Below are 15,125 nucleotides of genomic sequence, written 5' to 3'. Positions count from 1 at the left end.
CCGCATTGGGACAATGTGCTGGTGCAATGCAGGTTACTGTAATTAGCATCTTGCGTACCTTGTGAAAGAACTTTGTGCTACTCATCGTTGATACTGTTGATACATCAGACTGAAGGAGAGCTCTGGATTAATATTTACCATTTGGAAAGCAGAGGTGACTTTTTTTAAATTTTCAGTTTGTTTTGTGATACAGTTCTATAGGCTCTGGGATTACCCATCCCTCTCCAATAGTTCCCTCCCAACCCCTCCCCCCAATTGATTTCCCCTCTAGTTTTACAATGGGTGTCCTTCATGAACAGTCATTGAAGTGTTTCTGACAACGTAGGCCTGGACAGTGTCAGAGTTCAGCATCCTGCTGTTTGGTCTGTATGCACAGAGACAATATTGTACTTTGTCTCCAGATTTGGACATACCGGTCTCTGCTACACTTCCGTTGTATGTGCCCTTAAACACAGAGCCAGTGAATACACTGACTTGGGATTTTAAGCACAAGTTTTCTGCCTGTGGATCGTATAGTCATGGGTATTGATACTTTACAATATTGATGTTACAAGTTTTGGATTTAGCTGTCCAACTTGGATGCTTTCGTTAGTTTTGTCAGTTATGTTTTGTATCTTACTGTACTAGTCAAAACCTTCAGCGGAATGTTTCATGGTTTCTGTCTCTGATGCTGCTGAGAAAGTCTTCAGTCTGTCACCGTCCAGTAATGTTGATTACAAGTTTTGTCCAAGTTTATTTAGGTTCCTAGGGAATTTTATTATTATTTTTTAATAGTAAGTGATGAGATTTTCAAGTGCTTTGGCTAAACATATGAATATGATTCTATGTCTTTACTCTGTTGATATTAAATAGATTGTTTTTCATCTGTTATAATTGATTTTGAGATGTTGAACTTGCATTTCTGGAATGAATCCTGTGTGGTTGTCTCTAAGAATTTTTTTTAATTATCCAAAATGCAGAGATGCAGAGAGAAAAAAGGAGAAGTGGAAAGAAGCCTCCACCCACTGATTTATTCCCCAAGTGCCTGCAACAGTAGAGCAGGACTAGGCTACTAGGCTACAGGCTACAGGCAGGGCTTGGGAACTGTGTCCTGGGCTCCCATGTGGATAGCAGAGATCCAAGAATGAGCACCATCATCGCCTTGTTTTCCAGACACAGAAAGATGGGTGGGAAGTGGAATAGGCCAGACTTAGCAAGGCCCTCTGATAGGGGATGTTGGAGTCACAGGTTTAAATAATTGGGTCCTTGCCACCGATTTGGGTGAATTGGATTTTCTCAACTACTGGTAACAGAACTGGCATTTGAGCAGGGCACCAGTGATGGGTGTTTTCTCTATCTTTCTGTCTCATCTTTAAAATAGACAGATAAGAATTTAAGAATATTATGATGCTATCCTTTATAACATGTTCTTCAAATCTGTGGCAATTTTTGACATGTTTTATTTATAATCGTGATGTGTTGAGTTAAAGTTAGTATGCAGTTTCGTGCATAGTTTTTGCAGTTTTCACACAGTGAAGATTTTGTACTCTCAGAATCCCTCATGTTGTTCCTATAGAGTCTCGGTTCCATCTACCGGTGATGTTTGACAGCTGCTTTTTAGGAATGCCACTTCACTCAGTCAGTCTGGACAACCAGTGATAAGTAGAGTGATAAAAGACATCACCACCTAATGCCACTGCTTCCCCTCGACTTGCTTGTGAGAGTCATCCACTTCATTGTGCCCGTTGGTACTTATTTCCTTTTTATTGCTTGTTATTCCATTGTGTGGGCATACCAACCTGTTGCCAGGTTTTGGTGATTATGAACAGAGCTGTTGTAAATCATTTGTATCGAGATGTTTCTGTTTTCTTTTGGAGGGAGTGTTTTATGATGTACGGATGGCGAGGTCCCTTGCTGTTCGCTCTGCGCTCTGACCAGCAGCACTTGAGAACTCTACTTGCTCTGTGCTTGCCACCACTTGAAATGGTCTGTTTTATTTTAACCATCCTAATAGTTACAACGCCATCTCTTTTCCTTGACTGTAATTTGCATCTGTCCAAAGGTTTATGAAATAAGACATCCTCTTTGGTGAAGTGTCCTTTTAAAACTGTTAACCATTTATGAGAAAACTTATTTTAAGTACAAGGAATATGATCTTGTCTTGATAACAGAGGTCTCTAATTGAACTCTGTTACCAGAGTTTGGCCTTGGGGACGCTTTAAAGGATTATTGTGTGGTCCTGGCCGCTTCCGTTCTCTTGGGGGCCTTGCTCTGCTGCCGTGTGCTTGATTCTGGCAGCAGTCCCACTTCCCACTCCCTCTTCCCAGTCCCTTTCTTGGTTTACTGCTTCTATTAAATGTTCATGAATAAGCTTGTTAGAACTGTGTTTAAGGAAGGAATGGTGCAGTGCCTCTCAGCCAGTGGCCCAAGACACTTCTTTGGTAACGTACATGAACTCAGTAACATCTGTTTTAGTGCTTCTCAAGCTGAGGCCTTCCCACTGGCAGAGAGGTCCGACAATGAGAATAGGCGTGTGCGCCATCGACTGCAGACTGAGCGGTGTGCTCACGTGACGTGGGATCTGTCAGGTAGCTCTTTGCAAACAAGGGAGACTGTACTGTTGATGAACAACCAGTCAAGGATTAAGTGTTTCTATTTAGGTCACTTAGCCATGGATTATTACATGTTCTTTGTAAGATCTGCTGATCTTACAAAGCATAGCTTTCTTGAACAGCCTTTTGTGAAAATTTGGTTGCTTCAAGCTTCTCCTAATCTTAGAAATTCTACATACATTGTTATTAATACCCTAAGAATAACAAGAAAAGGTGTGTTCTTGAAGTCCTTATTGCATAAAAGAAAGGTTTAGGTCGTGAGTTGCAAGGTTGACGATTTCCTGCATTCGTCGTATTTTCTTCATAAATTTGTTATAAATAAAACTTTAAGGCTTGGTGGTTTAAGAAAATATCGTGCAAATGGGAACAGAAACTACTCATATGTATGCAGTTTATGTAAGCTCAGTGTCTGCATTTGGTTGATCAGAGTCCTGCTTAAGTCTTGAAATAGTTTCCTGCTTTGAGAGCACTGTTGACGGGCAGGGAGGGTGTGAATATGTGCCCCACCAGGAACCAGGAGTCCTGTTTCTAATCACTTCACATTGAAAGAATGCCCTTAGGATTCTCTTGGTGCTGAACAATTATCTGCCAAATTTATCATGGTTTTAAATCCTTTGTAACTTGTTTAAAGGATGAACTTTCTGCTGTAAACATGCCAATGTTAAGTTAGTTTTAATGGGTTTAGTTAATGTTTTAATTTCATGGAGATAAACTATATAAGAGTGCTTCGAAAAGTTGGTGGGAAACTGGAACGAATACATGTTTATTTCAGTCTTGAAATATTTGAAATCTGCGCATGGTTTATTGTGCTATTCATTTCCATGAATTTTGGAAACTGTATAAAGGAAAAAAATATGTTGAACTTCCAGAGTTTCTTTTCTTCACAAAGCATTGTTAAATGAGCAAAAAGGCAAACTTTATAGAGGGCATGGAAATATTTGCAATGTATATATCCATCAAAGGTTGCATGTGTATATCCTATGTCAAGAAATCCACATAGCCATCTTCCTTTTGCCTTGCTCCTGGCCACAGACAGAAGATTTGGATAGACATTCCACACAAGGAGATGCTCATTTGGCCAAATAAGCCCCTTTAAAAAGATATAAGAAGGTGGGCAGTGGGGGTGAGGCTAGGGAGCAAGAAGAGCATTAGCTTCCGTCTGCTGGCCCACTTTGACGGGGACTGGGCAGTGCCTGGGGCTGGAAATGTGTTCCAGGTTTTCCCCGAGTGGCTGGCAAGAGCCCGTTACTGCGGTGACCCCCCCGTTACTGCGGTGACTTCCCGTTACTGCGGTGACCCCCCCGTTACTGCGGTGACCCTCCGTTACTGCGGTGACCCTGCTGCCTCTCGGAGGCTGCACTGGTGGGAAGCTCAAGACATGCCGGAGAGGGAGTGGAACCTGGGCTCTCCCCGTGGAACAGGCCTGGAACTGCCCAGTCAGCGCTTACTCCCGCAAATCGTTCTTATAAAGAAAGAGGACATTATTATGTAACATTATAGTCAACCTGTTAAGATAACTAATGAAAAAAGAATAATAATTCAAGTGAAGAGAGTGGTTACCACTGGAGTTGTAAATCGGTGCTTTTAACCTGACCCTTCCTCTTGCAGGTATGCAGGTCCAGCAGAAGCATACACATGTAAGCCCCAGAGAATATATAAAGAAATATTAATAACAGCATTGCTTGTTTTTGCATTATACCAAACAATACCCAGATAAATTTGTTAGTAGTCAATGGAAAAATACCTTGTGGTATTTTGCTTCCTGTTACAACATAGTATTGCATGGTGTAGAACAGAAGACAGGTTTTTTTTTTTTTCCAAGTGTACATTCTAGATGACATTTTTAAACTAATGCTTTTCCAGTACTGGTAAGATGGCCGGTTCAGAAACTAGCAGAGCCGGTGCATGAAGTAAGACGTGATAGTGCTGCTGGGCTCTGTGGGTGTTCAGGCTCTCTGGACACGGTTTTTGATGTATTGCTTATAGCAGTTTCTTAATTGAGTAGTTACCTGGTGTGTTTAATTTGTGAAAATGCTCAGGAGTGCACACAAGATTTCTTAATTAACAACATCCGTTGATAACTAATTTTTCTCCTGTGGTTCATATTGCATTCCAGAGGGTTGTCAAGTAATTAAAATTCTTCATGGTTAGTCATAGTTATTCTTAAAAACCCTTTCTCGTTCATTGCCGAGTTCCTTTATTTGGTCATTTTAGTCTCCCATGTTAAGGGTTTCTGCCAAGTCTGAATATTTTCAAGTGCCAGCACTGAAACTTGTTTATCATCAGAGGAATAAACTATGATGGATTCATTAAATAGAAAAAAAAGTCAGGGTTTAAAATATGTACATGGCGGTAAACATACTGATGGAATCTTGTATATTAGTAATGCTTTTGTGGTCCATCAACAGCATTTTTTCAGTTACGATGGTGAAAAATTTAGTTAATAAACTTCTCAGTGAAATGACTGTTATCCTTGTGCTTCCCCAAGGCTCCTCCAGTCTTATGAGTGTGCTGTCCATTGTTAAAAGGGCTTCATATTTCATTGCCAAGTGCACTGTACTTCCCTGAGGGCAGGAATGCTTTGTCTCCTAGTAGAAGGCATTGCTCAGATTGTCTCCACATTTCAGACTTGGTGATGAAATCCTGAAAAATTTGAAGTCCTATGTGTAATTTCCGCTTTTCTCTTACATAGGGCAAAATTGGTGCAATTTCTGTGATGTTGTAACATCTATCCCAGTTGAAGATCTTACAGTTTGATGGGTATTATGCTTCTTACTTACTGAAAAATGTGCTTAAAGTAGGCAAATGTGAACATAACAGTAAGTAAAGGAAGATCTGGAATTATACATTTGATAGTATAGCATTCCTTATGCCAAGAAAATGACTACAAAAGCAAATTAATAAAGTTATATAATTAGAAGGGTGTGATTGAACTTCTTGCATGGGATTATTTTCTTTAGCTTTTTATTTCAGAGTAGATACATTTATGAAACAAAAATTGTGAAGAAATACAGGGTTCACATGTAGTTTCTCTTGTTAACATGATTAAGTTTCACAATTAAACCCTGCTTTTAACCCTGTGTGCCTCCCTGTCCCTAGCCCCTAGTGATCCGCATTCTGTGTTCACGTTGAAGTCTTTTTTTTCCCCATAATTTCCACCCATGAGGGAGAACATGCGGTGTTTGTGTTATGTGTCTGATTCCACTTACCATGATGTCTCCCAGTTCCATCCATGTTGCTGCAAGTGGCAGAATTGTGTCCATTTTTTGCGGCTGAATAGTATTCCACTATGTTTACAGATCACATTTTCTTTATCCGTCATCTGTTGCTGGAACCTTGGTTGGTCCTGTATTATGGCTGTTGTTAACAGTGCTAGTGCAAACAGTGGTGCAGGTATCCCTTTGATGCAGTTTATTCATGTCTTTTGGATATACACCCAGTAGTGGAACTGCTGGATAATCGGAGAATTCTCTTTGTGGAGATTCCCATGATGCTTTCTACAGTGGCAGTGTCCTGCGCAACGTTTGTTACTCTGTGTGGTGACATTCTGGAAGGGGAGAGGTGGATCACTGCAGCTTGGATCTGGTTCCGGGATGGCCGCTGATTCTGACTGGGGTTTCATTGATCTTTGTCTGCTTTGGAGAACTGTTCAAGTCCATCACACTTCTCATAGCTGGATTGGTTTTGTGTTTTTGTTTTGTTACTGAGTTTTTTCAGTTCCTGATATGACTTGGGTGTTCATTTTTTCTTAGGTGAGTAGCTGGCAGATATTTTCTTCCATTCTGTCAGTTAGTTCTTCACTATTGATCATGTGCTTTGCCATGCTGAAGCTTCTCTGACATAATCCGTTTGATTTTGCTTTTGCTGCTTACACTTTTAGGGTCTTATCCAAGAAATCATCACATATACCTACAACTTAATCTTTCCTGGGCCCAGTGGCTAAATCCTGACCTTGCAGGTGCCCATTATAGCACCAGTTTGTGTGTTTAGATAGGGGTTGTATAGAATCTATTGATCATTTTAAGCAGTATAGACATTTAACAATGTCAGTGGTTCTAATCCATGAGCAGTATATGTCTTTATATGTGTGTGTGTTCCTGAAGTTTTCTTTCATCAGTGTTATATATCTTTTTGTTGTTGAATTCTTGTGCTTCTTTGGCTAAATGCATTCCAAAACATTTACATTGTTTTTGTAAAAGGGACCCCTTGATTTCTTTTCCAGTAAGATGCACTTTTTAGTGTTGATTTTATATTCTGTTTACTGAATTGGTTTCGCAGTTCTAATAGTTTTTTTTTTTTTTTTGGTACTGTTTAGGTTTTTCAAGGAACAACATTATGATCATTTGCAAAGATGGATATTTTTATTTTCTCCTTTCTGATTTGATTGCATTTCTTTTTAATTGCAGTTGCTAAGAATTTTCAATACTGAATTGAATGAGGTTGGTATAAGTGGGCATTCTTGGATTGGCACAGTGACTCCACTGACTAGTCCTCCTCCTGCAAGTGCCAGCATCCCAAATGGGTGCTGATTCGTGTTCCAGCTGCTCCACTTCCAGTCCAGTCACAGTCCTGGTGCTGCAGCATACAGTGGACCCCTCGTCCGGGTCTCGCAGGTTGAGTGCTAGATGTGCTGGAAATTGTGTCCCATTAATAGGAATTGCTGAGGGCGATGCTGCAAATGATTCAGCTATAGCTAAAATTCTTCATTTGAGAGGCAGAATGAAGGATGAAGGAAGAGACAGTAGGAGCATGCATCTACTGATTTCTTCTGCGAATGCTGCGAATGGCTGAGGCTGAACTGGCTTGGGACCACCCAGAAACCTGGGATACAATTAGAGTCTCTCCAACTTGTGACAGTAACCCAGTTAACTGAGCCCTTACCACTATTTTCCAGGGTCTGCATTAGCAAGAAACTGAAATCAGGAGCCTGACTCAGCATTGAGCCACACATTTTAATATGGGACATGGTTGTCTTAACTGCAAAGCTAAGCACCTGCCTTCTTCAAATATTTTTCCTTAATGCTTCTGGGTAATCCATTTCCCAAAGCTAAAACCAAATGAATTTGTTGCTAAAAATTAGTAGTATATATTCATTTATTTTAATAGACTATATGGGGATTAATTTTAGATTTATGAAATTTGGAAAGAGATTAACACAGTTTAAATAGACACAACTGAGGTAGCTATTAGCATATCTTTTAAAATGTAGTATTTTTAATAGAAGTGTCTTTGCCTCTGACCTTCGTTTGGTAGAAAAAAACTTTAAGTAATTGATGTTTAAAAACAAGTGTGCTTTATAGTTGTGCTTTTCCCTTTAACATTACTTCTGCTGTGTTGTAAAATGGCCCTCAGTCACATCAAGTGCTGGGAGACTGTGTCAGGTTTATGTTCTGCATTTGTGAGCACAAATCCACTTTATTGAATCAAGACCCATGGGGATCATTTAATTATCGAGTCAGTAATCTGTCTGGTGAAATGTTCAATATTTTATACTTTTATGAAACAAAAACTCACTTAAAATTGCGTGTGTCCTGCTCCTGTTTGTTCTCCTTGCGTTTCTCAGTTGTAGTTGCAGAGGAACATGAGAGAGAACTTTGTAAGGAGAGAGATAGCAGCTGTTACGGAATGTAAGCTACTTGGCGTTGTAAGTGCATTCTTACGTGAGTGCACTCTTCAGAACTGTAGTTTTGCATGTACATTGTTATGCTCCAGGTTGTAAGATACATACTCATTTGAGGTATGTTAAAATGAAGAAAAAAGTGAGTTTTATATTCAGGCCAAATATTTGCTGCTCTTAATAAAATTACTTTAACTTAGGACCTCTAGCTTTTGTTGAAGACAGTATGAGCACTATTTATTTGACAAATGTTCTAATTAGTGTGACTTAAGTTTAAGAGGATATGAGGTATCACTTAAAAAAAGATTTGTGCTCACTTCTGCAGCACTTACACTAAAACTGGAACGATACAGAGAAGATTAGCATGGCCCCTGCACAAGGATGACACGCAAATTCGTGAAGCATTCCATATTTTAAAAAATAATATAAAAAAAAGATTAAAAAAAAATTGGTTTCCTTTGAGTTACAGACAATAAGAAGCTATGCTGTGTTCCACCATAATATGAGGCCTTGAATTGTGTGGCCCCAAGAACCACTGCTGGCATTCCTGATTTGTATCATTTTCAGTTTTTTCACTGATCCTTTACCCTCCTCTGTCTTACTATCTGAGCTGCCTTTTCTGAACTTTGATTTCCGTTTTTCAGGAAAAATTGCTGCTACCTTTCTTAGCCCTCAGTGTTGCCTGGGGCACTTGAGGCAATTTGTCAGTTCTCTGTGTGGGATTTGTGTCTGCCCTTCTGCTTAGGTTGCCCTAGTCTACTCTGGGGCAGTTTTCCCTGGCTTCTAAAGCTGGTGATGACCTTTTGTTAGCTCGTCTGTGAAAACCCGTCCTCACTGCTCTATAAATGTGGGCTCCCACTTGGTCTCTAACATGGTGATTTTTTTTTTATCTCTGTTCCATTCTTATTTTATGAAGATGTATGTATGTATGTATGTATTTGAGCAAGTTACATGGAGGGGGAATGGGCAGAAATCTTCCATCTGCTAGTTTAGTCCCAGATGCCCACAATGGCCAGGGCTAGGCAGGGCTGAGACCCAAGAGTCAGGGTCTCATGTGGATGTAGGTTCACATGCCTGGACCATATGCTGCTTTTTCTCAGGTCATTAGCAGGGATCTGGATTGAAAGTGGAGTAACCAGGACATTAACCATAGGGCATGCCACCAATGCAGGTAGCAGCTGTACCCAATGTCAGCCCATTCACTGATCTTTTAATCCTGTGATGCATAGATTTTCCTCCCATTTCATCTGCTACTAAAATATTGAAAAATGTTGCATAAACATATCTGCTCCAATGTAAAAGTTGTTTTGACTTTTTGAATGTTTTCATTCTTGGCTTGACCATACGCAGACCTGTTTCTCATTTGTTGTTTGGTTATAATTTTGGTGTAGAGGTGTTACTTCACTTGCCACCTTGACTTGATACCAGTTACTTTTCTAGGTTTCCATCTGATCATCACATTATAGAGTAATAAATTCCAGATTATGGTGTTGATTTTCTTTATTTTCTGTATGATATTTCTGTTGAGAATAATGGATTTGTTTCCAGATTCTTCGTTGTGTTTCTGCAGAGTGTACGTTCATTCATACCCCTTTGCTTCTGTTGTGTTCTGTACATGGGCTCAGTTGCTCGGAAGTGAGTGCCTGTGGGTGCCGTTGATGACATCTGCAAGGGTGCTGAGCTGTTGGCTCAACGTTAGCTCCTTTTCAAAGCCCTGTTCCTCTGACAGAATCAAAACAGCTTCAGTTCAGGCTTCCTGGCAGAGCTATATTTTGCTATTTTAATAGTTCTAAACCAATGACTTTTTGTTTTGCTTTGATGTTTCTGTTTTATTAAGCAGTAGTATTGAAATTGTATTTCCTTATGAATTCCACCAGTATTTTATATTGTATCTACTATGCAAGCCCTAACAGAGAAACCTGTTTTACATTGCAGTGTTTCTAAACTTTGTTCTTAAAGCACATGTGCGTCACCATTCCTGCTTTTTCATACTCTGGTGGCTTTGCTTTAAATTCTGCTGTGCCGGGTGGACATTTGACTTACTTCTTAGGTCAGAATATTGGCTGGAGGTAATCCAGTGTGAAAAACTGCTTTGACTTTCTGCAATTGCTGAGTGAGTTTAAAGTGATTATCTCATCACCCTATATGCCTAATAGGAAAGGAAGGATCCTTTCAGTTGCAAGGCAGTGTCATCAGGATCTTACATAGTTTGCTATATATGTCTCGCATAAAGCCATTGCTGGCAGGATAGGCGTTGGACACAGTGTTTAGACAGCATTCAAGCATAGAGGCATCCCATATTGGTGTGACTGGTTTAGATTCCTGGCTTCACTCGGTATTCCAGCTTCCTGCTGTTATGCACCTTGGCTAACAGGTGATGGCTCAAGAAGTAGTTAAGTCCTGACACCCTCCTGGGTGGATTGCCTTGTAACCCTTAAGGGCATTTGAGGAACAGAATGGAGCAACAATGAGAATTTTGTCTCTTGGATAAATTAAATAAAGTTTTGGGTAAATTTGCCATCACTAAATGGACCTCTTTTTCTCGTTATGTAAAAATTTCAAGGGGTACATGGTAACTTTTTAGTTTTACTAACTGGACATTTTTGTTATAACAGTGTACGTTATTCATATTTCTAGAATTTTGAGAGAACTTTATTGTTGAATTTTGTCTAATATTTTTTCTTCCTTTTCTTTTCCTTAGAAAGTACTTTTTATATTCAAAACTTAAGTAATCAAAACGTTATAATAATTCTGGCTAATGGAAAAGTGAGCTGTTATAAGAAAAACATCAGGGTGAGTAGAGTGATGGATAGCAGTTGACATAGGTCTGGGATCAGGAGGAGGATCTTGCAGTGGTGGAGAATGGGGAGAGGGCAGGGCCAGCATACCTTATGTGGCTCCAGCCACCATTGCTATTTTGGGATGTCTGCACAAAGGGACCAGATCTCTTGATCTTTCAGTAGAAAAGGTGAACTTGGATTTGCGTGTGAAATGCGATTGATATAGGCTCTTGCTCGGAAGCTCCTTCCTGCAAAGGCAGCATTTTATGTTGGGTGTGGTGGTCACTGTTGCCTCCCTCTCCCGTTTTTCTTTTTTGTTTTTTTCTTTATGTAACAGTAGTGCCATCAAAGTAGACCATGCTTCCAGTCATGTTAAGATGGAACATTTCAAGTGATTCTTGGCACCTTCTTACTGCGTTACTTCTTTGGAAAGGAATCTGTGTTATGAGAAAGGCTTATGTGATTTAAAGATTTGTGTATCAAGGGAGGAAGCCAGCGCTGGGATTTCCAAGAGAGAGCTAGGCTAAAGGGTGCAGTCCAGGCTGCCTGTTTGGGGTTGAATCCTGGTTATAGCCATGAGCCAATGCTGATCCCTCTTCTTCCTTCCATTTCCCAATACTCTTGTTTTAACCAAAAAGGTCAATTCACCTTTTCATTCTTGCTTTATTATATATATCATAGTTTCTTGGATTACCAGGAGAGGATTTATTGAAAATACGGCCTTTGTTTCTCATATGAGCTTTTCTAAGGTGTTCCTAAATTCAGTACTCCTTTCCACCTATTGATGTCCTCACAGTGTGATTCTGGATTCTCCTAGAACCAATTGTGGTTAGCATAAGCCCTTGAAGATTGTGTTTGGCTTTGTAGTAGAGCAACTGTCGACCTGGTGAGAGCTCATGTGGGCTCTCATTGCAGAAGCCGTGGCTGTGGAATAGCATGAAGTGAATCCAGTGAAGTGTATGTAACTTTCTCTGAGTACAGTGTCACCTCAGTCCTTGGGAACACATGGTCCAATCCTTTGACTTACAGGTCACAGTGGCCTCCATCTCCAGGCCAGTGCCACAGCTAGCCACATGGAGAAAGGTGAGGACTGGTGTTGGAAGTCTTGCTGTTGGGTTACCTAGCCGACTGTCCTGCTTCTGCTGCTTCTCCCATAATCTGCTGACACTCATTGGCTGTTTTTCCTGGGTCCTGTTAGGAACATTTATTGCAGGTCCACCCTTTCAGTTGTAGGAGTTTCTGGTATCTCGGGCCTATCAGTTTTTTGCCTTCTATCTGCTTCATTTGTTCCATATGTTTCTGTTTCTCAGTCTTGTTGCACCGTACTGCTCTCTTGATGTCATCTGTCCTGGGGTTGCCTGTATTCCTTTGAGTTTACTAGTATTTTTATGGCACTCAGACTTATTGAGTTAGAAGAATGGGAAAAGTTCATAGGTCATGTGAAAAAGCAAATTTTAACACATTTAATTTAAATATCTAATTGGCCTTTATTAGTTTTCCCTGAATACAATAACATTCCATTTAGCAAGCAAGGTGCCCTATCGTGTGACAGAACAGTTGGTTTTCTACAATAACTTCAGCTGGATCAAGGAAGCAGTACAATTCAAAAATGGGGAAGGTGAGATTCAAGTTACTTCAGGTGACTTGTAGGAATGAAACAGAGGGGTCTTTCTCATGGGGTACGTCCCACCAGGTTTACTGTGCGCTTTCTGATTCGTTGCTGGAATCTCCTGATTTTTGGAAAAAGTAGCCTGTTTGGGAATTTGCCTTATTTCTTAAAGTGTTGGTTTGCTTCTGTGGTGGTAACAGGACTCAAGTTGGTTTGATCTGTTGGCAGCTGGTTCAGGATCTCAGTCCAAAACACTGGCTTCTCATGAATTCTATAATAGTTAGCAGCTTTGGACTAGAAATCTTTTCTTTAGTATACACTTTACTATTTATTTTCCTTGCTGCTCATGCTGATTCCTTTTAATTGTATGATTACTTTTGACACATCTGACATTACTTACAAGGTTCTTATCTCAGAATGTTTTTGTTTTGTTGCTCGCCTTAGTAAATGCTGTTATTACACACAGTCCATTAGCTTACAGCAAGACCCAGTCTGCATTTGGGTTCCTATACCACTTGGTGGCTATGTCACATTCAAATATTTTATCTTGAGGCTCTCCTTCCTTCCTGAGCATGAGATAATGGACTCTGACAGTTAACGATATTACTAACAATAAGATGAGACTGTCAAAATGAAACAGTTGGATCCTCATAGATTCTGAAACTGTGTTCATGTGGAAAGGTTGAATGAGTGAGTACTGACCTCGCTAGTTCAGTCAGATGTGGCTTGTTCTGAGTCCTCTGCACGGTCTCCCTCCAGCTGTCCTACTGCCCCCTCCTCAGGTCACAGGATCTCTTCTTCCCCCCAACACTTTTTTGTTTCATGTTGGTTCTGTAGTCCATGTCTCACAGTCTACCTTTATTTCAGTTTTTTGGGAAACAGCTCAGTCGTTGAGTATGGTCTCTAGATGGGCAGGAGATGTGTTTTGCTTCTCCAGATGAATTGCATTAAGGTGTCTTTGCTTGTATGAGTTTAAATTTAGGAATCTTTAAATCTCAGAGTTTCTCATTTTGCAGTTACAGAAGAAATATTTGATCTCTGGCCCTGGTTCTTGACGCAGAACCTCTGAACCCCTTAGAAAGGTGCCTCAGTGACCAGAGGGATGGGGACAGCTTGTGAAGATGTTTGGTCTTGTCCCTGTTTCCTGGCAGAAGAGCTTGTCCAAGTGTCTGGTTGCATGATGAGATGATTGGTGGCTGGCGAGTCTTCCCATAGCCTGCAAGATGGGGGCTGTTTCTAGGGGTGTTAGAGGTGTGGTCCTATCCCGTTACCTCCATGGAGCCCCGGCAGGCTGCAGACTGAATTGCTAATCACCAGCAGCCAGTGATCTCATCAGCCGAGCCTGTGTGATGTAGCCTCTGTTCCCTCATACAAATCCTCCAAAATGGAGTTTAGGGAGCTTCCTAGTGGGGAGCCTTTTCAAGTTACCTGCAAAGAGGGCACCTCTGTCCCTGGTGTTTCTTCCTGTCCCTTCTTTCTTTGGCTGTTTCGTAGTTGTAGTCTTTGAAACCAGTTGGTAAATGCAGATTGAGTTGAGATTTATTGAGTTCTGTGAACCATTCTGGGAAATAACTGAACCCAGACAAGGGGTTGTGGGCTCGCACTGTGTTGGTCGGAAGTACCGTGGCCTGACGTAAATGGTTGACATTTGAAGTGGGGTGTTCCGATGAGACTGAGACCTTCTCTTATGGGCTCCAAGGTAACTCCATATTGACAGTGTCAGCACCAAGTGTTTGTGTTATAAGTGCAGTGGTATCTTCCAAGAACTAGAGAATTTTCTGGAGTGGGAAAAAAGCTGCACATTTGATGTTGGAATTGATGGGTGGTGTTTCTTTCAGAGTCTCTGAAACAGAATAGCTCTGTGTGTATATCTGTACACACACACACACACACAGAGAGGGAGAGAGATGGGGATTGATTGATTTCAGGGAAAGAACTTGGTCATGTAATAAAGGCTGCAACTTGAAAATCTGAGGGGCCAATGCAAGCTGGGAACTCAGGTGTTGATGGTGCAGTCTTGAAGCACAATTTCTCTATTTGGCAACGCTCAGTTTTTTGTTGTTTAGATTTTTTCAGCTATTTGAATGAGGCCCATTCATATTATCAAATATATTTTCTTTTACTTGAGGCATAAAGGTTTAGATATGAGCCCCAGACATAAAGTATCCTCATAGCAACACGTAAGTTATTATTTACTTAGATAATGGAGTATTACACTTGTGCTAACTTAACATGCAAACTAACCATGGCATCTGATTCAGGCTTAGCCAGTGTAGAAATGCATTACGTGGTTGGTTAAGTATTGTATCAATAGCTTTTAGGCCAAAGAGGCTGATCCAGTTGAATGTCCGTGTTTCAAATTCTTGATAATTACTTTCCTTTCTGTGACAGTAGGCCGTGTATGGCTTTGGTGAGTGCTGGCCTGGTTATCCAGCTTGTGTGATAAGGCTGTCCTCCCCCAGCCTGAGTAGTTAAATGTGGCAATTATGATTTGAGCCATGTTTGTTTCATGCTTATTTTTAGTGAAA

At 40.6% G+C, this 15,125-nt stretch overlaps 1 protein-coding gene and 1 non-coding gene across 4 annotated transcripts in view; both read left to right on the top strand.

The window, feature by feature from the left end:
- The window catches only part of SIPA1L1 (signal induced proliferation associated 1 like 1), a 291,662-nt gene that overhangs the window by 113,915 nt on the left and 162,622 nt on the right, over positions 1 to 15,125 (top strand). The window lies entirely within an intron of this gene.
- LOC121153261 lies at positions 8,518 to 8,624 on the top strand. The gene has a single exon (XR_005883352.1). It is a non-coding gene; the product is annotated as a U6 spliceosomal RNA (small nuclear RNA).

The sequence above is a fragment of the Ochotona curzoniae genome, unplaced genomic scaffold, assembly GCF_017591425.1.
Source record: "Ochotona curzoniae isolate NIBS_2020 unplaced genomic scaffold, NIBS_Ocur_1.0 contig_2688, whole genome shotgun sequence".
In the NCBI taxonomy this organism is placed as follows: Eukaryota; Metazoa; Chordata; class Mammalia; order Lagomorpha; family Ochotonidae; genus Ochotona; species Ochotona curzoniae.
This window is presented reverse-complemented; position numbering and strand designations above follow the sequence as displayed.